Source organism: Astyanax mexicanus, chromosome 21 (assembly GCF_023375975.1).
Source record: "Astyanax mexicanus isolate ESR-SI-001 chromosome 21, AstMex3_surface, whole genome shotgun sequence".
Taxonomy (NCBI): Eukaryota; Metazoa; Chordata; class Actinopteri; order Characiformes; family Acestrorhamphidae; genus Astyanax; species Astyanax mexicanus.
In genome coordinates, this window is record NC_064428.1 from 37,130,105 (window position 1) to 37,158,037 (window position 27,933).

Consider the following 27,933-nt stretch of genomic DNA (forward strand, 5'->3'; position numbering starts at 1 on the left):
ATTATAGGTCAATGGTGTATAGGTCCAAAGGGTATGTCAGTGGTGTAACAGTGTACAATGTATTAGGTCAGTAGTGTAACAGTGTAGTGTGTTTTATAGGTCAGTGGTGTAACAGTCCAAAGGGTATGTCAGTTCTCAGGCTCCCTATCTCCTTATAAAGGCGTTTTTCACGGCCGCGTCCCAATTCAACAGCCGGAGCAGTGGGACCGCAACTCTGACAATACGAACATGAGGAGCGGTGTGTTTATTTATTTTTTTCCCCTTACTGCATCTGCACAGATCTGATTGGCTGAAGAGAGCGTCTGGTGATCTTACCCCACACGTGATTGGTCTGTGAGTTTACTTCGCCGCAAAGCGCACATACAATTTAACCCTATTACTGACCCCTGGTATATAGTGTATTACAGGTCAGTGGTGTAACAGTGTAGAATGTGTTACAGGTCAGTTGTGTACAATTATAATGTGTACTATAAGTCACTGGTGTAACAGTTCAACGGGTATGTCAGTGGTGTAACAGTATAGTGTGTATTACAGGTCAATGGTGTAAACAATAAGGAGCGTGTTACGAGTCAGTGGTGTAACAGTGTAGAGTGTATTATAGGTCAGTGGTGTAACAGTGTAGAGTGTATTATAGGTCAGTGGTGTAACAGTGTAGAGTGTATTATAGGTCAGTGGTGTAACAGTGTAGAGTGTATTATGGGTCAGTGGTGTAACAGTGTAGAGTGTATTATAGGTCAGTGGTGTAACAGTGTAGAGTGTATTATGGGTCAGTGGTGTAACAGTGTAGAGTGTATTATAGGTCAGTGGTGTAACAGTGTAGAGTGTATTATGGGTCAGTGGTGTAACAGTGTAGAGTGTATTATGGGTCAGTGGTGTAACAGTGTAGAGTGTATTATAGGTCAGTGGTGTAACAGTGTAGAGTGTATTATGGGTCAGTGGTGTAACAGTGTAGAGTGTATTATAGGTCAGTGGTGTAACAGTGTAGAGTGTATTATAGGTCAGTGGTGTAACAGTGTAGAGTGTATTATAGGTCAGTGGTGTAACAGTGTAGAGTGTATTATAGGTCAGTGGTGTAACAGTGTAGAGTGTATTATAGGTCAGTGGTGTAACAGTGTAGAGTGTATTATAGGTCAGTGGTGTAAGAGTGTAGAGTGTATTATAGGTCAGTGGTGTAACAGTGTAGAGTGTATTATAGGTCAGTGGTGTAACAGTGTAGAGTGTATTATAGGTCAGTGGTGTAACAGTGTAGAGTGTATTATAGGTCAGTGGTGTAACAGTGTAGAGTGTATTATAGGTCAGTGGTGTAACAGTGTAGAGTGTATTATAGGTCAGTGGTGTAAGAGTGTAGAGTGTATTATAGGTCAGTGGTGTAACAGTGTAGAGTGTATTATAGGTCAGTGGTGTAACAGTGTAGAGTGTATTATAGGTCAGTGGTGTAACAGTGTAGAGTGTATTATAGGTCAGTGGTGTAACAGTGTAGAGTGTATTATAGGTCAGTGGTGTAACAGTGTAGAGTGTATTATAGGTCAGTGGTGTAACATGTATAATATGGTCAGTCAGTAGCTCTCTCTCTCTGGAATGCAGAGCCCGGACATACCATTCTGAAACTCCTGTGGAGCTCAGTACATACTGCTCTTACACACACACACACACACACACACACACCCACACACACACACTTACACACACGCGCACATACACACACACACGCGCGTGCGTGCAACACACACACACACGCACAAATACATACACACACACACACACACTTACACAAACACCCATATATCCATTCCTATGTGTTTCCATTGTGTCTGCTGGAAATTGCATCTATATATCACAGTCTAACCATGTATGTTTATACCAGTGTGTACAGAAATGTGAAGGTCAAAACACAGCATGCAGGTTGTTGCCAACACACACACACACACACACACAGTGAATCACACACATGCATACCATGAATCACACACACTCCCAGTTTGTCAGCAGTTGCATTCAGCACATGACTACACTACACACACACACACACACACACAGACAGACAGACACACACACACAGAGACACACACACACACACACACTATATATATATAAACACTATTTTGAATGAGTGAGTCATGTTCAGTCTTGTCTGAGTGGAAGTTTGAGAGAGGTCCTCTGTCTGGAGGACACGCTATACTTCACTGCTCTACCAGTAATTACATCATTACATTACATTAATTAATTTAATTATAATTCCCTTTATAAAGTTAAAAAAATATACACACTGTGGCCAATATATTACCATAAGAATGCACTGAAATGTGTCCGTAAACTTCTAACGTCTCTACAGCTCACATTTGTCGAGCTATAAACACCAACTTTGGAAAAATCATAGAACTAATATTGTGAAATAATGAATTTATTTTATAAACTGATTTAAACTATAGATTTCATAAAATTGGCATTTCATTTTACCCCATAGGAACAAGTGGTAGAATGTTCAGACAATTCAACCAACATGGGAGCAATCAATTAGCCACACCTTGCATAGCAACACCTTAGCAACCACCTAGCAACACCTTAGTAAGCAACTGATATACTGTTGCAGAACATTTGCAAACCGAAAACCTACATAAAAACAACAAGATAAGCTGTAACACAAATTATATAAAATAATTCAGTCTAAATGTATAATGATGTTCTCTGTGTTTATTCTACATTCTCTTCATTCAGAACTGAACACACTCGCAATTATCAGGTGAATAAATCCCAGCTGAATCAGTTACACACTCACAGAGCCTGCTCAGGCATTCCACACACACACACACACACTCAACGCAGGTGTGGACAGCTCCATTCTGCCCTTACATAACATGACATCTGCTTCATTCAGAAAAAAAAAACGAAACGTTGGAAGCAAACAAACATCCGCCGAAGCAGCAAGACTTATAATTATAAACCCATTTCCAATTAACATCAACCAAACGCACCCACCTTAAACTCAATCCTACCAAACCTCAACCAAACGCATCCACCTTAAACTCAATCCTACCAAACCTCAACCAAACGCATCCACCTTAAACTCAATCCTACCAAACCTCAACCAAACGCACCCACCTTAAACTCAATCCTACCAGACCTCAACCAAACACATCCACCTTAAACTCAATCCTACCAAACCTCAACCAAACGCACCCACCTTAAACTCAATCCTACCAAACCTCAACCAAACGCATCCACCTTAAACTCAATCCTACCAAACCTCAACCAAACGCATCCACCTTAAACTCAATCCTACCAAACCTCAACCAAACGCACCCACCTTAAACTCAATCCTACCAAACCTCAACCAAACGCATCCACCTTAAACTCAATCCTACCAAACCTCAACCAAACGCATCCACCTTAAACTCAATCCTACCAAACCTCAACCAAACGCACCCAACTTAAATTCAATCCTACCAAACCTCAACCAAACGCATCCACCTTAAACTCAATCCTACCAAACCTCAACCAAACGCACCCACCTTAAACTCAATCATACCAAACCTCAACCAAACGCATCCACCTTAAACTCAATCCTACCAAACCTCAACCAAACGCACCCACCTTAAACTCAATCCTACCAAACCTCAACCAAACACATCCACCTTAAACTCAATACTACCAAACCTCTCCTAAACACATCCACCTTAAACTCAATCCTACCAAACCTCAAATAACCCCCCTCACAATCTTAACCAAATCTCACCTAAACACACTGATCTTAAACTCAATCCTACCAAACCTCACGTAAACACATTGATTTTAAACTCAAACCTACCAAACCTCACCTAAACACATCTATCTTAAACTAAATCCTACCAAACCTCAACCTAAACACATCCACCTTAAAAAGTACCCTACCAAACATCATCTAACACCCTCACAATATTCACCAAAATACATCCACCTTAAACTCAATCCTACCCAACCTCACCTAAACACATCTACATTAAAATCCACCCTACCAAACATCAAATAACCCCCCTCACAATCTAAACCAAACCTCACCTAAACACATTGATCTTAAACACAACCCTACCAAACCTCACCTAACCCACCTCACAACCTCAAGCACTCCAAATCAACATCAACAAACCTTACCTAAAAACGTCACAACCTCACCTTCAAATCTACCGAATATCACCTAAATACCCTAACCTTAACTTCAATTTTACTACACCTCATCTAAACTTTAAAACCTCAACCTCAATCCTGCCAAACCCCTACTAAAAACAACAACCCCAACCGCAATACTCACCATACCTCAACTTTAACCCCACAATTTGATTCATAATCCCATTAACCCTTATTTATACTTCTTAACGTCAATCCTACCAATTCTTAAATCAACACCATCAAATCTTACCAAACTTCAACCTTGAACTCAGTCTAATTACACCTTACCTATAGATTACCCCAACCTCAATTCTAACAAACCTCACCAAGAATTTCCAAACCTTACCTTAACATCCAACCCCAGACAACTAAACCTTACCTAGACTTAGACCTAGTCCTCAATCCTACCAAACACCTCAACCTCAATCCTTTCAAACTTTACCAACCCTGGCTATTCATACACATACTGAACTGCTCTATCTTTAAAGCAGAAGGTCAGTTATTTTAGAGGATAGTGTTCTAGCATGACCTTCACCGCACTATGATGTCACCACAATCGTGAAAAGTATAAATCAGGCTGTTTTATTTCAGATCTAATTCTGCACATTAGCTGTGTTAGTTTTATAGCTGAGCTGCTTTAGCTGTGAGATTCTCTCAGAATCTGCTCTGCTCAGAGAGAATCGCTGCTTACGTATTTCTGCTCTATTAAATTACTCACTTTGTGATTTGCGTCAAAGCTTTTTCTCCTAAATTCCATTAGAGTAACGGAATTATCCGGAGGAATCTGCTGTGATCAGTGCTGCAAGAGATCAAATTGCTTAAGTGCCTCACCTTCCCACAATGCATGCTTCTAATCTGCTGAATTAGTGTCTATTAGCGCTGGATATACTGCAGTAAAACACTCGCGCATGTTAGCATTTCTATAGACGCTCATTAGCGCGCTAATGCTAACCATAGACACACTTTGAACTGGACATTTTACAATAGCAGATCCAATCTCAACCTATTTGTGCATTATAAACACCCATACTACCAAACCTCACCTAAACACCATCACCGCAACCTCAATCCTACCAAACCTCACCCAAACACTCTCAGCCCAACCTCAATCCTACCAAACCTCACCTAAACACCCTTACTTTTACCTCAATTCTATTAAACCTCATCTAAGCATCTTTACCCCAGCCTTAATTCTACAAACCTCTCCTAAACACCTTCACCCATTCTCATATATATAAAACCTCATCTAAACATCCCTACACAAACCTTACCCAAACATCCACACCCATCCTACCAATCCAACCTCAAGCCTACCAAACCTCCTCATACCAATACCAACATCAAGCCTACCAAATATTTCCTAAAGACTATCAAAACTTAATTCTATCAAATCTCTCCTAAACACCCTCACCCCAATATCAAATACTACCAAACCTTCCCTAAACACCTTCACGCCAATCTCCATTCTATGAAACCTCACCTAAATACCCTCACTCCAACCTCAATTCTACCAAACGTCCCCTACACACCCCAACCTCATTCCAAACAAATCTCACCCGAACACCCCAACCGCAATCCAACAAAACCTCATTCAAACTCTTCAACCTCAAACCTACCAAACCTCCTCTAAACACCCTCACCACGACCTCAAACCTACCAAACCTCACCAGAACATCCACACCTCAACCCTACCAAACCCTCCCTGAACACCCCTAAACTCACCACGACCTCAACCTACCAAACCTCACCTAAACACTCTTACCCTAATCTCAATCCTACCAAACCTCACCTAAACACTCTTACCCTAACCTCAATCCTACCAAACCTCACTTAAAACAGTCTTACCCTAACCTCAATCCTACCAAACCTCCCCTAAACACTCTCAGCCCAACCTCAATCCTACCAAATATCACCTATACACTCTCAGCCCAACCTAAATCCTACCAAACCTCACCTAAACACTCTTACTCCAACCTCAATCCTGCCAAACCTCACCAGAACATCCACACCTCAACCCTACCAAACCCTCCTTGAACACCCCTAAACTCAACCCTACCAAAACCTCACCAAAAGACCCTCACCCCAACCTCAATCTTCACAAACATTACCGAGATATCATCACCACAACCTCCATCCTACCAAACCTTACCGAAACATCCATACCTCAACCCTACCAAACCCTCCTTGAACACCCCAACCTCATTCCAAACAAGTCTCACCCAAATGAGCCAACCTCAACTTCAATCCCACAAAACCCCATCCAAACAACTCAATCTCAAACTCAAACACACCAGACTTAACCTAAACACTCTCACTCCAACCTCCATCATACCAAACCTATAAAATCTATAGAGTGGGGTTTGTAATAATGTGGCCACACTAAGAGGAAGCACAAGGCAGGGGGTGTTTCCAACAAAGTGGCCAGTGGAGTGTATACTGCTCATGTCTGCAGATTAATGGCTCCTGAAGCTAATTAAGACTAGGATGCTCCAGATCCTCGGTTAAGCTGACTGCAGCAAATTTCCTCCACGTTCTGGAGAGATACGGAGTGTGAAATTACTGGATGGACCAATGATGAGACAGCGAACATCTAAACATCTGAACAGAGGACACGTTTAACAGTAGAAGGATGGAGAACAGGTGATATGTACTATTTGTAGATCTTTAAGAGTAGGAAGTTGGACTGTCATTTCTTGGAGGAAATGGATGGATGGATGGATGGATGGATGGATGGAATGATCTTTTTGAAGAACTTTCTTTCTAGTTTTTTTTTTTCTTTTCTATCTCACCTTTGTTTTAAAGAGTTCCATATCAAGGCTGTAAGTCAACTCAAGGTTCTGACCTAGACCCATGCATCACTGACTGCCCTGGATGGAGAACGAGCGATACAGCGGGGGTGGAAGGAGGAGAAGAAAAGATAGATGACCCAGAGCGAGGCTGGGAGGAGGGAAAGGTCTGATGGAGGGAGGATACGAGGCTGGAATGAAGGAGGAAGAAGAAGAACATGAAGAACTGGAGCTCAGAGCGCGAGGAAGGACAAACAAATGAAAGAGGAAGACGAGATTAATGGAGAGATAAAGGTGGCAGGAAAAGGGAAAGCAGAAGGGTGAAGAGTTTGATGGAGGAGGGGATGAAAGACGAGTGAGAGACGGTTTAATGTTAATGGAGCGATAGAGGAGAGTAATAGCTGTTATTAAAGAGCACTGAAGCTCAGGGTTGAGGGAGTGATGAAGAGATGAGATTATTACATTTATTGCGTTTGTCGAGCATGTAGGTTAAAATATCAATTCTCAAATATAGCGTCATACGCGTTATACTATCTATTCACTGACAATTAGGGCTGCAACGATTAGTCGATATAATCGACAATGGCGATTATTAAAATTTGTCGACTACAAATTTCATTATCGACTAATCGTTATTTATATAAGTGCTGGGGACAGAAGTGCAATGGCAGATGGGTAAATGAGTCACTCACACAGGTTTCCATTCAAATTGTGCGTCTACAAAAGTGCACAAACACGACAGATTACATAATAACTCACTAAAAAATCAGTACTTTCCATGTTAAATACAACTTCTAGACATTTAAACGTCTATTAAAGCTCACGTTCAGCTGTTTCTATCGTTTTTTAAGGTGGAGAACATGGTGGAAATAATCGTTGACTAATCGACTAACTGAAAAAATAATCAGATGAGATTAGTCGACTAGCAAAATAATCATTAGTTGCAGCCCTACTGACAATAAATAAATAAATACATAAATAAATAAAATAACAGATGCAACTAAGCTCGTAAATTATAGCAAACAAATGACCTCAACTAACTTTATTAAGTTTCTTATTAAATGTTGGTTTAATTACTGTCATTTCTGGACAATAGGCTGCTACTTTTTTCCACACGCTTTGAACACTGTGTTTTATAGAGCAGTACGACTAACATATATATATCTATATATTATATATCATATTGTTTATAGCCTAACAAGCTTCAGAAGTGCTTTACCTACCCAAATAAACTGTTTTCAGAAGAGATAAGTGTGTAGATTAATCCAGGGCTCATCAGGACAACAAAGTATTTTCAGCTACATCCTACATTTTCTTCGGGATCAATAAAATATCTATCTATCTATCTGTCTGTCTGTCTGTCTGTCTGTCTGTCTGTCTGTCTATTTATGATTGTCAAGCCGAAGCACAATATAGGATAAGCTATCTGTACTGACGCCTCCACGGTAAAATCTGTCCATTCTATTATATAACTGTATCACTAGAGCATTAATAACCAGTAGGTTATAATTGAAGATAACTGATAGTGATCACAGCAGCCCTGTAACAGATCATGAGCAGAAAATGCTGCTTTCCCTCCGAGCGTCTTAGACTGGCAGCCCAAGTAATTAATCAACTTTTTCCCTTTAATATTTCAACATTATTTTCATAATATTATGAATTTACTTTTGTGACTTTTCCTGGTAGGTTACTCTTTTTTTTTTTTAAATCCAGCCATGTTGCAGCACCGTTCGTGGTACGTAACATTATTTGTGTACAAAGCCTGTATGGCTTATAGTCAGGTGCGGCCTATATGTATACATTTTTTAAATTAGTGGGTGTGGCTTACATTCAGGTGCACTCAATAGTCTGAAAATTACGGTAAGTATTCTGTGTTGGTAAAATTAACAAATTAGGATTAATCCTACAATGGGGAAATTTGCAATGTTACAGCAGCACAGGGGAAAGGACAGATAAACAGGTCAGGAAAATATATAAACAAATAAGAATAAATCTATATATACAAAAGGTTACAGAAAAAATATATATAAAAAGAAATATATATAAATACTAAAAAAAAAAAAAATAATTGTAGCTGAACCCTAGTTGAGGTCAAGCCACTTACTCTACACTACTCTGCACATGCTCAGTTCAATTCTTTACTTAAACGGGGTCTACTGTGCAATTCTGCAGGGGTTTTCACCTGATGTTGGTCCTGCTATTTGCATAAAGGGCGTGTCCTTCCACCTCTCACTCACTATCAGTGTGTAGTCATTCCCCCCTACAGGCTGCTGCTGCTTCTATTGGGGTTTATATACTGTATTAGTGTTATATAATATTTAATAACTATAGCCTGGTCTCAGTGTTGTTATAGGCTATAAGAGAAAGTTACTTATATGCCTGACAATTAGACAAATATGTTATAAGTAGTCATATAGTCATATATTCCCAGTTGCTAACTCAATTTAACAAACATTACACCACAGTTAGTTCCGACTCTGCTATGTGATTGGCTGAGAGGTGTTTTATGAGTGACATTATCAGCGGGTAACGCACTGTAACCGTAGCTCTCTGTGTATTACTCTGCCACATACAGGCAACCTAGCAACGATGCAGCGCTTACAAACCAAATACAAACCAAATGTGATGTATATTATTATATATTTTCCAGTTAATACACCTTATAGCATGAACCTCGAGTGTGTTATTGCTTAATTATACTGTTGCACACACTGCATGAGTCAATGTTACATACAGTAATCTACATCATTAATGTTAAAACATGTCATTTATGCAACTTTATTTTTTCAGTTGATCCTAAAGGATAATAAGCAGAACTTCTTCTAAAACATGTTTTAAATAGTTGAGACTTCATATACTGCAGTTTCTCAGATGCCTTTTACTGTAATATATTGTAATTCCATTCACACATACAATTCAATTTCACTATATTCCGACACATATTTATGAATAAATATTAATCTGAGATATGCTTTATATTTAATAACCTCTCTTCAGAACTGTCGCTGTATTTTCCTGCAAATTCTCTCCCCGTATTTTCTAAACTCAACCTGACCTCTTGGTTAATGGTTTTGTGTGTGTGTGTGTGTGTGTGTGTGTACACTAAAAAGAAGAAAGGAAAAAGTGTGTTGTCAACAGATTCAGCAGACTGGAATAAAACTGATTGTTTTTGTTACACTCACTCAATAATTCTTGCTACTGTGTGTGTGTGTGTGTGTGTGTGTGTGTGTGTGAGTGTGTGTGTGTGTGTGTGTGAATGGTGGCAGGGGGAGTATAAACTGAGTACACTCATAAACCCTCGATCACTGTACATCCCAGTGCACAGTTCCAGAACTGAACTATAGTCTGAACTAAAGGGTCGATTCCACAACAAAAATGTGTTAAAATTCGTTTTAAATGTCTAGCTATGAGTTTCTTTGATTTTACCAAATTAAAAACCTCTGGAATATAATCAAGAGGAAGATGGATGATCACAAGCCATCAAACCACCAAACTGAACTGCTTGAATTTTTGCACCAGGAGTAAAGCAGCATAAAGTTATCCAAAAGCAGTGTGTAAGACTGGTGGAGGAGAACATGATGCCAAGATGCATGAAACAAAAACTGTGATTAAAAACCAGGGTTATTCCACCAAATATTGATTATTTCTGAACTCTTAAAACTTTATGAATATGAACTTGTTTTCTTTGATCTTTTTTGTTATTTCAGCCAAAAATCATTTCTCATTTTCTGTAAATAAATGCTCTAAATGAGAATATTTTTATTTGTAATTTGGGAGAAATGTTGTCTGTAGTTTATAGAATAAAACAACAATGTGCATTTTACTCAAACATAAACCTATAAATAGCCAAAATCAGAGAAACTGATTCAGAAACTGGAGTGCTCTACTCATTTTTTTTCAGAGCTGAATATACTCTATATATCGTCACTGTCCAATGAAAAACAGCAAATTCACAGGAGAGAGAATCACCTTCTAAACCTTTTTCAATGAGTCAAAGTCAAAGTCAAAACCTGTCTATTTCAGGTAATTTTGGAGAAATTCTATTGGTCCATTTACTAGAACATAAGTGAGATGTTCTAGTAAACGTTCAGGGCTTTAGTTCACCTGTCCGACAGGTAGATTCCAGTCAGAACTGCTGATTATTCAGGATTATTCAGGTCTGATGGCGGTTGGTAAGGAATAAAGATCTTTAATAATATTTGGTACCACTTTAAAATAAGGATACCTTTATAAAGGGTTTATAAACGGTTTACAATGAGTTTATTAATGGTTACTAATTAGGTTGTAAATGCCTTAAAAATCATTAATAATCAATTATAATGCATACGTAGAAAGGGCAACAATATAGACGGCTGTGGGTTCACTATTTGGCAAACAACAGGTCACAACCTAATTAGTAACCATTAATAAACTAATTGTAAACCATTTATAAACCCTTTATAAAGGGAGTCTTATTTTAAAGTGGTACCTAATATATAAATGATAATCAGCCGTTAATCAGAAGAACATGGTTTCAGAAGATCAGATGTTTCCTGACTTTTGATCAGTATGAATGTTAGAAACTGTAGATGAAAGCTCTTTAAATTCACCTGTTTCTGCAGGTGTGTGACCCTTACCCTTGACCCCTGACCCCTCTCGACCCCTCCCTCCCACTCAGCACCTCATTTACATTCCAGCGCCGTGGTATTCAGCTCTGTGTTTGTGTTTCCGAGGCTCTTTATCGTCAAGCAATCGCTTTCTTTCACACTTCATCAAAACTCTTACCTCCTTCCCTTAGAAACCACCTTCAGGAGTTCGGAAAAACATCAGTTATAAACTTTTTATTTATTTTTAAAAGCTTACACAAACTTATGTTAAAAAATATAAATTATTTACTTTTTATCTCAGTAAATCTCAGTGGGTCACCTTGCTTTAGTACAGTGTTTTCAGTCATTAATAAAAGCATGTTTTAGGTCAAATTGGATATTTCCATATATTACCCAACTATTTAGAGTTAGGTGAACATTTGACACCATCTATACATTCAACTGGGTCTTTATTATTACTTTGAGTGCAATCAACTTATTTATAACTTTTCCATTGACTTTTGTCACCATCTGTTTGCACACTAGATACGTTCCCTACTTTTTGACACTCACCATCAATGTGTAGTCAATCCCTAAGAAGATCATATGTGATGATTAACTGCCCGGTCTCTACGTATTGTAGGCTGTAAGAGCAAGCCTCATTCTATCTATCTGTTTTCAGTATATTCCAGAGGTTTGGTAATTGGTAAATTGGTAAAATCAAAGAAACTAATTTTTAGGAAATGAGGTGTGTTCAGGTACATTTCTGGAGTTTTGTTTCTTTATCTTGGTAACAGAAAACACAGGAGCTCCACTGACTGAATACAACCTAGACAGACGCCAACAGTCAGACGTTCATCACTATCTCAGCAACTTTTACATCAACAATAAACAGAATAGTAAATAAAATAACATTGCTGTTCCCGTAAATGAGCTGCTGGAGCTCCTTCACAGCGTCAACCAGCAGCCCAGTTTCCTCTGCTGAGAAGAGTTTGTTGGACACGTCCAGGTAGCTGCACCGTTACAATAGCAATCCACCAAAGTCAGAGCTCACCTGACTCTCTGATTGGTTTATTTCATGTTACACCCAAAATTAAACACACCCATGGTTAATTAAGAGAATTAGTACATGACCTTGCACGTTTCAAGTTGAGCAAGGTGTACTTTTCCAGTCGTTACGATAGCAAAGACACACTGACACGCCCTAAATCAATTTTAGCCAGAAAACCACAGTGGGCAGAATTCCCACTGTTTTTTTTTTTTGGACCAGACTTGAATTTGACCACAATTTCCAGTATGATTTTATGTTATTTTCTATCCTTCTATATGACATCATAATATGACATCATAATACATCCTCCAAAAAGACTAAAGCTTTAGTGACACCTGATCACCAGTGCTGAGAGGAACATGCTGGTTTCACCGAGTCACCTGACCCCGCAGTTCCACCTGATTGGCCGGCAGAGATGAATCTGTCACTTCTTTTGTTTTCTGTTTAAACCGTGACAGGAAATGAAGCAAAAAAAGCTAAATGAAACGTGAATAAACTGTAAAATATGATTTCTGTGTGCACTGAAGTCTTACAAATAACAAAAAACAGCAGATAAATGGAACATAATTCTGATAATAATGTAAATATTAGTTTGTAAAAGCAGCTGGAGAAACTGCAGGAGATCTTCCCACACGAGAAACGCTAAAGAAAGAAAATCAAAGAGAATAAAAGAAGTAAAGAAAAAAATAAAGAGGTTTATTAGAGCTGAGAGAAGTTCTTCTAACTATAAAAATGATTTGAAATATTCACTGAAAATTCATTAAATCAATAATTGTTCTCATACAGAGTTCCCCAATGGTGGAACAAACTACCTTCCACTACCAGATCAGGAGAATCTCTCACTATCTTTAATAAACTCCTGAAGACAGAGCTCTTCAAAGAGCACTTACTCTCCTAACACCTCTAACTAACTACCTTCCACTACCAGATCAGGAGAATCTCTCACTATCTTTAATAAACTCCTGAAGACAGAGCTCTTCAAAGAGCTCTTACTCTCCTAACACCTCTAACTAACTACCTTCTACTACCAGATCAGGAGAATCTCTCACTATCTTTAATAAACTCCTGAAGACAGAGCTCTTCAAAGAGCACTTACTCTCCTAACACCTCTAACTAACTACCTTCCACTACCAGATCAGGAGAATCTCTCACTATCTTTAATAAACTCCTGAAGACAGAGCTCTTCAAAGAGCACTTACTCTCCTAACACCTCTAACTAATTACCTTCTACTACCAGATCAGGAGAATCTCTCACTATCTTTAATTAACTCCTGAAGACAGAGCTCTTCAAAGAGCTCTTACTCTCCTAACACCTCTAACTAACTACCTTCTACTACCAGATCAGGAGAATCTCTCACTATCTTTAATAAACTCCTGAAGACAGAGCTCTTCAAAGAGCACTTACTCTCCTAACACCTCTAACTAACTACCTTCCACTACCAGATCAGGAGAATCTCTCACTATCTTTAATAAACTCCTGAAGACAGAGCTCTTCAAAGAGCACTTACTCTCCTAACACCTCTAACTAACTACCTTCTACTACCAGATCAGGAGAATCTCTCACTATCTTTAATTAACTCCTGAAGACAGAGCTCTTCAAAGAGCTCTTACTCTCCTAACACCTCTAACTAACTACCTTCTACTACCAGATCAGGAGAATCTCTCACTATCTTTAATAAACTCCTGAAGACAGAGCTCTTCAAAGAGCACTTACTCTCCTAACACCTCTAACTAACTACCTTCTACTACCAGATCAGGAGAATCTCTCACTATCTTTAAGAAACTCCTGAAGACAGAGCTCTTCAAAGAGCACCTACTCTCCTAACACCTCTAACTAACTACCTTCTACTACCAGATCAGGAGAATCTCTCACTATCTTTAATAAACTCCTGAAGACAGAGCTCTTCAAAGAGCACTTACTCTCCTAACACCTCTAACTAACTAACTAATTCTAACCTCATTTCCTTCTTCCTCTTCTCTACTCCTCTATCCCATTATTTCCCTCTGACCTCCTTAAGGCCCTATCTATAGATGCTTTATTTTTAACTTCTATTATTTTTGTACTTAACCTCTTCTATTATTTGCACTTCAATATTGTAAGTCGCTTTGGACAAAAGCGTCTGCCAAATGTAATGTAATGTAATGTAATGTAATGTAATGTAATGTAATAATACACTCGAGGTTTGTGCTATAACATGTAATATTGGTACTGCTGGGCGAGTTCTGTAGATCAGCACAGCAGTGCCAATATTACATGTTCTAGCATGAAGCTCGAGTGTATTATTGTGATTATACCACAGTTCTACTATCACAGTTTATTAAAAGATTTTAAAGAGTTAAAGAGGAGGAGAAAATAGGATCTGTTTGGTTTTAAAAACTCCGCCAGTTAAAATAGTTCCATGGCTGCTCTGTTTGTAGCTGTGCTGTTTGGCTTGTAAGTGCTGCATCGTTGCTAGGTTACCTGTATGTGGCGAAGTAATACATGGAGAGCTTCGGTTACAGTGCATTACCGGCTGATAACGGCACTCACAGAACACCTCTTAGCCAATCACATCGCAGGGTCAGAACTAACTGTGGTATAATAGAACATATTTTAGTTTGTTTTATTAACATTTCAGAATTAAACACAAAATGAATATTAGGGAAATTAAAAAAAATGTCATTAAATGAAATATAAATTTTTAAATCATTTTTTTCTGTTTAATGTAAAAATATCAGCTATTTGACAAATACTGACCACATAATTCTGACGCAATAAAGAAAAAAAATGGCTTTGCCACATTGAATAATGATTTGCCAGCTCAGGAAATGATGCTTGCTCTTACAGCCTACAACACAGAGACCAAACAGCTCATTATAATATATGATCTACTTGGGGGAATGACTACACACTGAAGGTGAAGGTCAAAAACTGGGGGACACACCCAGTGTACAACGTTCATCCAACTTTATATAGATAAGTAATGTCTGAAAATATCAAATTTTACATAAAACAAAAAAAGTGTGACTCTTTAGAGTCTTCATGTTTAGAAGTGTAATATTAAATATAATGTTTTTTTTTCAAAAATGACTCAACGAAAAGAAAATATGATTTCTTTCCGGTCTAAAGTGTGAACACAAATAGAACATAAAAATTATGATAATGACGTAAATATAAAGAAAAGGAATATGTTTTTATTAGAGCTGAGAAAAGCTCTTCTAACTAAAATAATGATTTAAAATATTCACAGAAAATTCAATAGAACATATTTTTGTTTGTTTTAATAACATTTCGGAATTAAACACAAAATGTCACAGAATGAACCAAAACTTTTAATTAAATTAAAAATGATTGAATAATTGAAAAAAATAACATTTAAATGTATATGTGGACACAAATGTCCTAACTCAAAATATATAGTTGAGTAATGTTTAGAAATATCCAATTTTACTTAAAACTGACTCAAAAATGACTCAATTAAAGAAAAAGAAAATATGATTTCCGTGTAGTCAAAAGTCTTATGATTAAGAGAAATAGCACATAAATGGAAAATAATTTTTGATAATAATGTAAATTTACGAGAAAGTAAAAAAGAATGTGGTTTATTAGAGCTGAATTAAATGAATTAAAGTTCACACAAAAAATTCAATTCAATAGAACATATTTTAGTTTCATTCCTTAAAATTGCAGAATTGAACAGAACTGAATGTCTTTAATCTACACAAATGTCCTAACTCTAAATATATATGCTGAGTAATGTTTAGAAAGATCCAATTTTATTCAAAACTGACTTCATTTTCTATTTAGACTCTCTATTTTTAGGAGTGAAGTATTAAATATAATGCTTTTCTCAAAAAATGACTCAATGAAATGTCTTTTAAATAATAAAAAGCAGCTCATAAAAAGAAGATAATAGTGATAATAGTGTAAATATTAGTGAGTAAAAGCAGCTGGAGCTCTGCAGAAGCTGGAGAAACTGCAGGAGATCTTCTCACGCCAAGAAACACAAAAGAATCCCAGTCAAACAGAAAGAAAGGGTTTACTGGAGCTGAGAGAAGCTCAATAGAGGAGTAGAAGCAGATAATTCAGTAAGTCAGGACTCGACTCTGGTTTTCAGGAGAAGGCGAGGGATCGATGAGCGCCGGTGTCCGAAAACAAAAGAGCGTTTAAGAAGAATCTGCAGAGTGACGGAGGAAATGTTCCATCCATCAATATCAGCTCAGTGTTCCCACTGACGTCTAACACAGCAGCATACGCTACAACATATATACACACACATATATATATATATATAATTATATATACAGCATAATTATATTTGTAGAGGTTTTAATACACGGCTAATCAAGTAATAATTGAAGAATTGTCTAAGAAACGCCATTAAAAATGCAATTAGAAAATGCCTTTTACATTGATTATAACTGTTTAAATGTAATAATAGTGACATTCAATGTGCTTTCTTTCTTTCTTTCTTTCTTTCTTTTCTATGATTTGATGCATGGTTACATTGTAAATTTAACATGACAATCCATATTATTTAGTTTCTAAACTGAGAGCAGAAGCATTTCTGAGTGGAGAAGAATATGGATAAAATATAAAATAGTGATTTAATAATGATACCAGTGTTCTGAAACCACCATCCCTGCTAATCCTAATAATATATTCAATATATTCATTCTAAAAACGTAAAAACTGGGGTGTCAGGTCGCTTTTTGCAGGAGTTCTACCTCTTCTGGTCACGTCATGCATCGTCTTTACGTGCTTACGTCACACGTACAGCCTCTAAAAGAGGATCGGGCTCAGTTTTACTGAACGCGAGCGGCTGGTGGAGCAACGGGGACTTCAGAAGAGGAAACTCAGAGCTCAGTAACTCATTCACTCATAGTAAAACCAAAGAAATGAAGGAGTGAAGTGTCTGACTGAGCTCTCTCTCTCTCTCTCTCTCTCTCTCTGTCTCTCTCTCTCTGACTGAACATAACCTGGAATCGGATTCATCCGCTCTGAAAGGAGACCGCATCACACCCACCCAATTTAAAATGATTCTTCCTCATGCTCCGTGCAATTACCCATTCTCACCAGAGAGGCACTATGCACTATGCAATCACTAAAATAGGGCCTTTAGTATCTAGTTAAACAGAACATATATATCTGATTGAGAAGTGAAAAAGTAAAAAATTGTATATTAAAATATAATAACAGTGTACTTGAACTATATGCGTCATAATTAAAGCATATTTTGTCTCCTTATACTTATATTTTTGCCTACTTTGAAAAAAGTATACTTTATTTGGCTGTGCTAATTTTGTATTAATGGTGTTCCTTATAAAAACATTTACTTTTTTTTATAATATATTATTTTATAACCCTGTTTTTTATGACAAAACTACACTTAACGACCACCGAAACATTCATTTTATGTTGCTCTTATAAATTAAAACTGTGCTAAGGAATTTTGTATGTGTTAAAACTAAACTTTACTACCTTAAAAGTTTACTTTAGTTAGTTAAGTGTGGGTAAAATAACCTTTTTAACATCTAATCCTTGCAGAATGAATGGGATATCGTTTAATATTATGTAAGACACTTAAATTGTATTAAATAGTGGCGTAAATAACATATGACTTATATACTTAGTATACATTTTGAGCAAATGTATTTACATTTTAATTACAAACAAGTAGTAATTAAGTACACATTAGTGGTTCCAATATAACGCAACTTAGGTACATATTTTTTTTTTATATTTTAGTAAAATATGTATATTTTTTATTTCAAAAGGAATAACAGTCTAATTGCAACGTATCTAGTCTTTATAGAAAAGTCTTGCCAATAAAATCCAATAGAATAGGACCTTCTGAAGCAGGAGAACAAAAATTACCCTTTGGCGCTGTGCCAATAATTATGAATTATGAAATATGCTGGAATTTTGCCAAAAAAACTTATTAGAAATAAAAATAATAAAAATAACGTCCATTAAGAACAGCATCGGTGACCTACTGACCCCAAATCAGTGTGTGGGAGTTCCCAGGATACTGATAATCACTGTAACTAATCAATTATTAACACACACACACACACTTAGACACACACACTTACACACACTCACACACACACTTACACTATATTCCATCACCGTGAGTTGTTGCCATCTGAGTATTTGAGTGTGGGTGTGTGCGTGACCCATTTCGCATGTGTACTCTGCCGTGTGATTGGACAAGGTGGTACAAACCCTGATACAATGTTGCCAGAAAATTGGCTCCGCCCATATTATACCTACATTTAGACTCTTATTAACATACAGTCCCAGTCAAACATCTGAAAACACCTTAAATTTTGTGTTTTTTTTTTTTTTTTATTATTTTAAAATGTTCTGTATTGTAGATTAATACTAAACTCATCCATAAACTATGAATAAAAACATATGGAATTATTGATAGCAAACAGAAAAACGTGTTAAACAAACCAGTATATGTTTTATAAATATTAATTTTTTTTTTAAGTTTTAAACATCTCTGCTGGATTTTCTCAGTCAGTTTTATGAGGTAGAGTCACCTGGAATTCAGGCTTTCAGTTAACAGCTGTGCTGAACTCATCAAGAGTTAATTACTTAAATTTCTTGCCTCTTTAAAGCGTAGCTAAACCCTCAGCTCAAATTTAATGAAGTCCTAAAAAAAATGTGAGGAGTAGTTTGTTAGGAGGGGCACTGGGTGATGTATGGGTTTAGGGGCGGGGCAGAAGGATACACGGACACATCATCCTCACCTTTAGCGCAGTTCAACCTGAAAGGGAGCTTCAGAGGTAGAAATTACCATATTAAAAATGTTTTTAGAGGATAGGAAATGTAATAATAATATTATAATAATTTAAGCAGGACTGGTATGTTTCACAAACACATTTTAATGTAAAAAATTTAGGATTTAGTGGCTAAGACAAATAAAGAGACAAGAAAAAAAGAGAGAGACAAGTGAAAAGAGAAAAAGAGAGAGACAAGTAGAGAGAGAAAGAGAGAGAGACCAGTTGAGAGAAACAGAGAGAGGAATAGACAGAAGTAGAGAGAGAAAGAGAGTGACAAGGAGAGAGAGAGAAAAATAGACAGAAGTAGAGAGAAAAAGAGAAAGAGAGAAAAAAGAAAGTAGAAACCAAGAAAGAGAGAGACAAGTACAAAGAGAAAAATAGAGAGAAAGGAAAATAGAGGGAGAGAGAGAGAGGAGTAAGTAGAAAGCAAGAAAGAGAGAGACAAGAGACTCACCAGTAGAGGGGAAAAAGGAGAGAAAAATAGAGAGACAAGGAGAGAAAGAAAGAGAGAGACAAATAGAGAGGAAAGTAGAAAGCAAGAAAGAGACAGACAAGTAAAGAGAAAAAAGGCAAAAGTACAAATAGAGAAAGAGAGAGAGAGAGAGAGGGAAGTAGAAGCAAGAAATAGAGAGAGAGAAGCAGAAAAAGAGAAAGAATGATAGATACGGAGAGAGAAAGAGAAGTAGAGTAACAAGTAGAGAGGGAAAAAAGAGAGAAACAAATCAAGAGAGAGGGAAGTCGACAGTAAGAAAGAGAGAGAGAGAGAGAGAGAGAGAGAGAGAGAGAGAGAGTGAGACAGACAGAGAGAGACAGAGAGAGAGAGAGACAGAGAGAGAGAGGTAGACAGGTTTCAGTGTATAGATCTGGTTTGACCTCTATATTTATATAAATGAAAGTTTGATATCTGGGTCAAACAGTCAAATCTCAACCAGGAACCCGGAGAATCTGCAGAATCAGAATGTAGTGAAGCGCTGAGGACGCTTTCACAACTGCTGTCACAACTGCTGTCACAACTGCTCTCGCTTTCATCTACTGTATCTGTCTCTCCACCACAGCATCACTCTACTGAACACAGTGCTCTTCACTTCCTCTAACAATCCCATTAACCCCATTTATCTATCAGAGCATCAACACCACACACTGATAAACACCTGACCTACTAACTCCTGAACCTCCGTCAGCACCTCCACCTCCCCCTCCACCTCCATACACCTATCTACAATCAGACTGATTAACTCATCATCATCCACCACCTCCCCCTCCGTCAGCACCTCCACCTCCATACACCTATCTACAATCTGACTGATTAACTCAGCATCATCATCATCATCATCATCATCATCACCATCATCCTCCACCCAGAGACAGGAAACCCTCCTAACCGCGCTCAGAATTAGGCCAATCCAGATCCCCATCTTCATGAGAACCGTGTTCCAGAGTCACCACAGCTCCTCAACCACAGCCCTGAACTTCTCACTGTATAGTTCAGCACTGAGTACAGAGTGCTGAGGGTCATCGTCCTGCTGAGTGACCCACTTTCACTAGAGATTCAGCTCACAAAGAGACCAACAACAACAGACAGGAAGATGCTCCACACTGACTGACTTTATATTTTTTTGGGTTTAGTATTCTAATGTTATATAGAGTTAATTACAGGTAGACACTCTCACTGATCACTGACTTGTTTATTTGGTTTATTCTAATGTTACATAAGATGAATTACAGGTAGACACTCTATTCTATTGTTATACAGAGTTAATTACAGGTAGACACTCTATTCTATTGTTATACAGAGTTAATTACAGGTAGACACTCTATTCTATTGTTAAATAGAGTTAATTACAGGTAGACACTCTCACTGAACACTTTATTCTTTATGTTTATTTGGGTTTAGTATTCTATTGTTACACAGAGTTAATTACAGGTAGAAACTATTCTGTTGCTGTACACAGTTATTTACAGATAGATACACTATTCTATTGCTATATAGAGTTAATGACAGGTAGATACACTATTCTATTGCTATACAGAGTGAATTACAGGTAGACACCCTATTCTAATGTTATACAGAGTTATTTACAGGTAGATACTCTATTCTATTGTTATATAGCGTTAATTACAGGTAGACACTCTTACTGATCACTGACTATACTTTATGTTTATTTGGGTTCAGTATTTTAATATTATATGGAGTTAATTACAGGTAGATGCTCTTACTGACCCCTGACTTTATTCTTTATGTTTATTTGGGTTTAGTATTCTACTGTTATACAGAGTTAATTACAGGTAGACATACAATTCTATTGCTATATAAACCTAATTATCGGTAGACACTCTATTCTGTTGTTGTACAAAGTTAATTACAGGTAGACACTCTATTCAGTTGTGGTACAGAGTTAATTACAGGTAGACACTATTCAGTTGTGGTACAGAGTTAATTACAGGTAGACACTCTATTCAGTTGTGGTACAGAGTTAATTACAGGTAGACACTCTATTCAGTTGTTGTACAGAGTTAATTACAGGTAGACACTCTCACTGATCACTGACTTTTGTTCTTTATGTTTATTTAGGTTTAGTATTCTAATGTTATATAGAGTTAATCAGAGGTATATACTCTTACTAGTTGCTGAAAACAATAGTGTATACACAGAAATGACAGACTGCAGACGGATGACTCTGATAAATAAATAATAAAAAGTGATTTTAATGGGTTTTTATCGTCTGTCTGCTGGGCTATTTCTAAAAATATAAATAATCAATGACTCAAAGTAACCCGTAACACACACACACACACACACACACACACACACACACACACACACACACACACACACAGAGGAATAGAACAGGAAGTGGAAAAGATAAAGAGTCTGATGGAGGAGATATTAAAGATGACCTTGTTGTTACAGTAATGATGTAAAACGCTCTGCGTTTCTCTCTGGGTAAAAACTGGACGAATGATAATCATGTGTTGATGATGCTGCATATTTTATTCCACGTTCTGAATAACAGTGAGTCATACAGAGTCAGAAACCACGTAAACAAACACGTCCCCGGGGTCCGGAGACGACTGTGATGCAGCATTAGTGCAGAAAAGTACATTGAGATCTTAGAGCAGCAACAGTGGTGCTTAAAAGTGTGTAAAACCAGACGAATTACAGAAAAAAGAGTTTTTGATGCTCATCAGGCTGAAAAACTTTACAAAAACCATGGAAACCATCTCTAAAGAGTTTAGACTCAATCAAGACCCTCGTTACCCTTTCCAGGAGTGATTCACCAACAAATATCATTCCAAAAGCAAGGAGTGTAAAAGCCAGAGAGATCAGAAAGGGCCTCAGGGTAACTTCTAAGCAACTGAAGGCCTCTCTCAGTTCACCATCAAGAGAACACTGAACAACAATGGAGAACAACAATCACGCGAACAAGCAACAAGAATACTGGAGGAATGTTTAGTGGATGCAATTGTTTAAATGTTTGAAGAAAGGAAAACACTCTGCATTCCAGCATAAGAACCCATTTCCTTTTTCTCATCTGTGAAACATGGTGGTGGGAGTATCATGGTTTGGACATAATGGTTCTTTTCCTGCAGCTGGGCCAGAATTCTAAAAGATATATCATGACATCTTTTCATAAACTGAATCTAAAGAGAAGTTGGGTCATGCAGCAGGACAACGACCCCAATCACACAAGTCGGTTTTGAACTTAAAGTGTTTAAAGTTCTTTTAATTGTTTGTCTGCAGTTCACTTGGTTTTGTGGTAGATTTTATTTTTGCTACATTTTCTCTTAAACTGATTTTGTATGAAATAAAAAATGTAATAATAAATGTTTACATAATAGACAAACATTTATAGATACAATGTATTAATATTTTTGCTTATGAATATTTTTATAATAAAAAATAATAATCGTTTTGTCGTATCGCCAAGAATATCGTGAAATGAAAAACCTCTGAAATATTTTGATATTATTTTAGGGTCATATCGCCCAGCCCTACTGCTATAACTCCAGTTATCACACACAGACACACACACACACACACACACACACTTACAGCACTAGCTGATAACACACACACACACACACTTACAGCACTAGCTGATAACACACACACACACACACACAATCCTATACTTACATACAGACACACACAATTACAACACTGTCTAATAACACACACACACAATCCTACCACACACACACACACACACACACACACATACTGTCTCATAAACACACACATTCTCACACAAACACTCTGTCGTACACACACATTCTTACTCTCACACAACCACACACACACACACAATTACACATTCAATCACACACACACACACATTCTCGCTCACACACAAACACTCTCACATACACACAAACACACACATATTCTCATATATTTACACACACATACAATCCCAGACACACACAAACACACACTCATACACACACCCACTTACAGCACTGTCTGATAACACACACACACACACACATATTCTCATATACATACACACATATACAACCACACAGATATACAATCCCACACACACACACACACACACACAATTACACATACAATCCCACACTCACATACACACACACACATATATATACACACACACTTACAGCACTGTCTGATAACACACTCACACACTCACACACACACACACACACACACATATATATACACACACACTTACAGCACTGTCTGATAACACACACACACTCACATACGCACACACACTCAAACACACACACTTTGTCATATACACACACACACAGAGAATTAATCATGTTAAAGATGTTGAATAATTAAAGGCAGTGTGTAACCAGACCCTGTACTGTTCCACCATCTACTGTACTGACCAGCGGGAACCATGAGGAGCAGCGACCAATCAGAATGATTTATCACACACACACACACACACACTCTTTTGGGACTAACATACTGTGCACTATAGGGAGCCGAGTGGTCCAGCGGTCTAAAAGACTGCCACAACGATCGGGAGATCACTGGTTCAAATCCCTGTCATGCAGCTTGCCATCAGCTGCCAGAGCCCTGAGAGAGCACAATTGGCCTTGCTCTCTCTCCGGGTGGGTACAGTACAGTAGATGACGGTCTCTCTTTCCCCTCATCACTCCTAGGGTGATGTGGATCAGCACAAGGCTGCATCTGTGAGCTGATGTATCAGAACCGAGTCGCTGCGCTTTCCTCCGAGCTTTAGCGTTAGCTGTAATGTTACTCAGCTATGCTGTATCAGCAGCAGCAGTTCAAAAAGAGGCGGAGTCTGACTTTACATGTATCGGAGGAGGCATGTTCTAGTCTTCACCATCCTGGTGTAGGAGCATCACTAGTGATGGGGGGATATACAGCTGATTAGCTGATAAATGGGTGGGATAATCGGTCTAGCTAAAATTGGCAGAGAAAATGTTTTACTAGAGTTTCTACTAGATCTTGGATTACAGCCTTGCTGTGAGGATTTGATTGTATTCAGCCACAAGAGCATGAGAATGGGTGAGGTCAGGATGATTAGAATGAACTGTTCCACAGGGATTTATACCCATCAGCTATAATCCACACCAGGCATTAGACATAAAACCCCCAAAACCACAGCGTTACAGAAGCTTATCTCTGAATAGAAGTCAATATATTCCATTTTCATTATTTCTGTTGGTCCATTCATCCTTTAATTGTGACACAATATAAAGAACTATGTTGTATTAACGTGAAAAAGTGATTTTATTGTAAGAACAAAACTGTATGATGGGAAATAAATGATAGAAAAGAAAATAAATGGCAAGGAAAGTAAATTAAATGAAATAAGTGGAAGGAAATGAAAAGAAAGACTGGAAATTAAAGGAAAGGAAGAAAAGAAATGGAACACAATAGAATGGAAATGAATGGGAATGATGGGTGTAATGGAAAATAGAATGAAGTTAAGATAATTGAATGAAATGGATTAGAATGTAATGAAATGAACTAGAAGAGAGTAATAAAATGAGAGACTAGAAAATGACAGAATAGAATGAAGGGCATGGATTGAATAGAAATGAAAAACTAATAGAATTGGACGTGAATGGCAGAGAAAAAGATGGACTGAATAGTATAGAACAGAATGGAGCTTGGTGGAATGGAATTGGAATTAAATTGACTTAATATGAATGGAAAGGGATGTATTGAGATCAATAGAATTAAATAGATTAGAATTGAAACTGAATGGGTCTCCTCCCACACCTTCATAATAATATTTATATTGTTATATGTACATACATAAACACATATTGACCACTGACTGGATTCAAATCCCAACAATCAACTTCACAAATACACTCCACAACACCTTTGATTGATAATGTGTTGCTAGGTGGTTGCTAAGGCATTGCTTTGTGGTTGCAAAGGTCTTGTTACATGGTTACTGTGCTAATTGGTTGGTAAGATATTGCTGTACCTAACATGTTGGTTGCCTAGGTGTTGTTAATCTGTTGTTTAGGGCTTACTAGGTGGATGCTAAGGTGTTGTTGTTAAATATCTGGTGGTTCCTACGGTGTAGCTATATGGTATACTCTTGGTTGCTAAGGTGTTTCTAGGCGTTGGCTTAGATATATATGTATTAAAATGACTGAGTTTTAAGACCCTACAGTGAGCTCCACAAGTACACTCCAGCTACACCTTTGACTGATAAGGTGTTCCTATGTGGTTGCTAAGGTGTTATTGTTGAATAGCTGGTGGTTCCTAAGGTGTATTATATCATATTACTTTTGGTTGCTAAGGTATATATGTATATATATTTATATGGCTGAGTACGAAGCCTTACAGTGAGCTCCACAAATACACTATACCACACATTTGATTGATAATGTGTTGCTAGGTGGTTGCAAAGGTCTTGCTACATGGTTACTGTGCTAATTGGTTGGTAAGATATTGCTGTACCTAACATGTTGCTTGCTAGGTGGACGCTAAGGTGTTGTAGTTGAATATCTGGTGGTTCCTAAGGTGTTGCTATATGGTATTACTCTTGGTTGCAAAGGTATATATGTATATATATATATATTTATATGACTGAGTTCAAAGCCCTACAGTGAGCTCCGCAGGTACACTCCACTACACATGTAGCTACACCTTTGATTGATATGATGTTCCTATGTGGTTGCTAAGGCATTGCTTTGTGGTTGCCAAGGTGTTGCTACTTGGTTACTGTGCTAATTGGCTGGAAAGAAGTTTGCTGTATCTAACATGATGGTTGCCAAGGTGTTGTTAATCTGTTGTTTTTTAGGACTTGCTAGGTGGATGCTAAGGTGTTGTTGACGAATAGCTGGTGGTCCTTAAGGTGTAGATATATGGTATTACTCTTTGTTGCTATGGTGTTCCTAGATAAGATATATATGCCCTAGAGTTAGCTCCACAAGTACACTCCACTACACACATACACTATACACATTTGATTGGTAATATATTCCTAGGTGGTCAGGGGCGTAGCAGCAAATTCTGGGCCCTGTACACCCTCTATGTTAATGGGCCCCTATCCATGCCAGTAAACAAAGGAAAGTGAGCGAAAAAAAAAATCAGGATTTTCATGGGCCCCTCTCCCTACTCGGGCCCTGGGTAGTCAGGTCCACTTTTCCCCCCACTACCACGCCCATGTAGGTGGTTGCTAAGGCATTGCTTTGTAGTTCTAAAGTGTTGCTGTGCCTAATATGTTGGTTGCTCAGGTGTTGCTGTACCTAAGATGCATATATATATATATATATATATATATATATATATATATATATATATATATATATATATATATATATATATATATATATATATACATGCATATACACACACACATACATTAACCACTTAGCTCCACAGTGAGCTGCACAAGTACACACCACCACACACAAGTACACGTACACGTACCTGGACAGCGCGTGTGTGCTGCAGCCTCGCGCGCATCGTCCTCCAAAGTGCAGAAAAGTCCCGGATCTCACTCCACGCTCATAATAATCCAACACACCGCAGGTAAGCGAGCGCGAGCCCAGCACTTAACACAGTAAAGCAGCGCCGCTCGTGCCTTTAGTTTACCTGGTGCGCGCGCGCTCCAAACGCGCACAGATACGGAGTGAGTTAAGCGGAGCACAGCAGCGCGTGCACTGGGAAGCCCAGCTCAGAGTGAGCACGAGAGCAGCAGCAAGAGCTCGTGCTCGGCCCCGCCCCCCCTAAACACACTCCCTCATAAGGCTCTGCTGACGTCACGCCAGGGTCCGAGGAGACGTGCGTGCGCGAGGGCGCGCGAGGAGGACTAACAGGACAGATGGGCTTCAGAGATGAGTATCATCAGCTCGAGCCTGCAGCCATCAATCACCGCGCGCGCGCACCTGCCGAGTGCGTCAGGTGACTTGCACACCTGTGTGCGCGCTGCTGAACTGTGGAATGCACTGTTTATTACGTGTCCACCTATTAAAGGAGACGCCTTCTTATGAATGCATTATTTCAGATACATTAACTTGCACAAATGCACGTTTTAGCTTGTTTAATCCCTGAGTAACAGATTTGCTGCCAAAAGTTGGGGCAACATACAAACAATAACTAGAGAGGGTGATTGCAGATTAGCACTATTAGTTGCTAAGG

General features: G+C 38.0%; 1 protein-coding gene across 1 annotated transcript in view; it reads right to left on the reverse strand.

Moving 5' to 3' along the window:
- Positions 1–27,447, reverse strand: part of gcgrb (glucagon receptor b) — a 68,050-nt gene extending 40,603 nt beyond the window's left edge. Inside the window, exon 1 of the mRNA XM_049469718.1 lies at positions 27,223–27,447. The gene's annotated coding sequence lies outside the window, so the exon portion shown is untranslated. The remainder of the gene's footprint in view (positions 1–27,222) is intronic.
- Between the last annotated feature and the right edge of the window lie 486 nt (positions 27,448–27,933).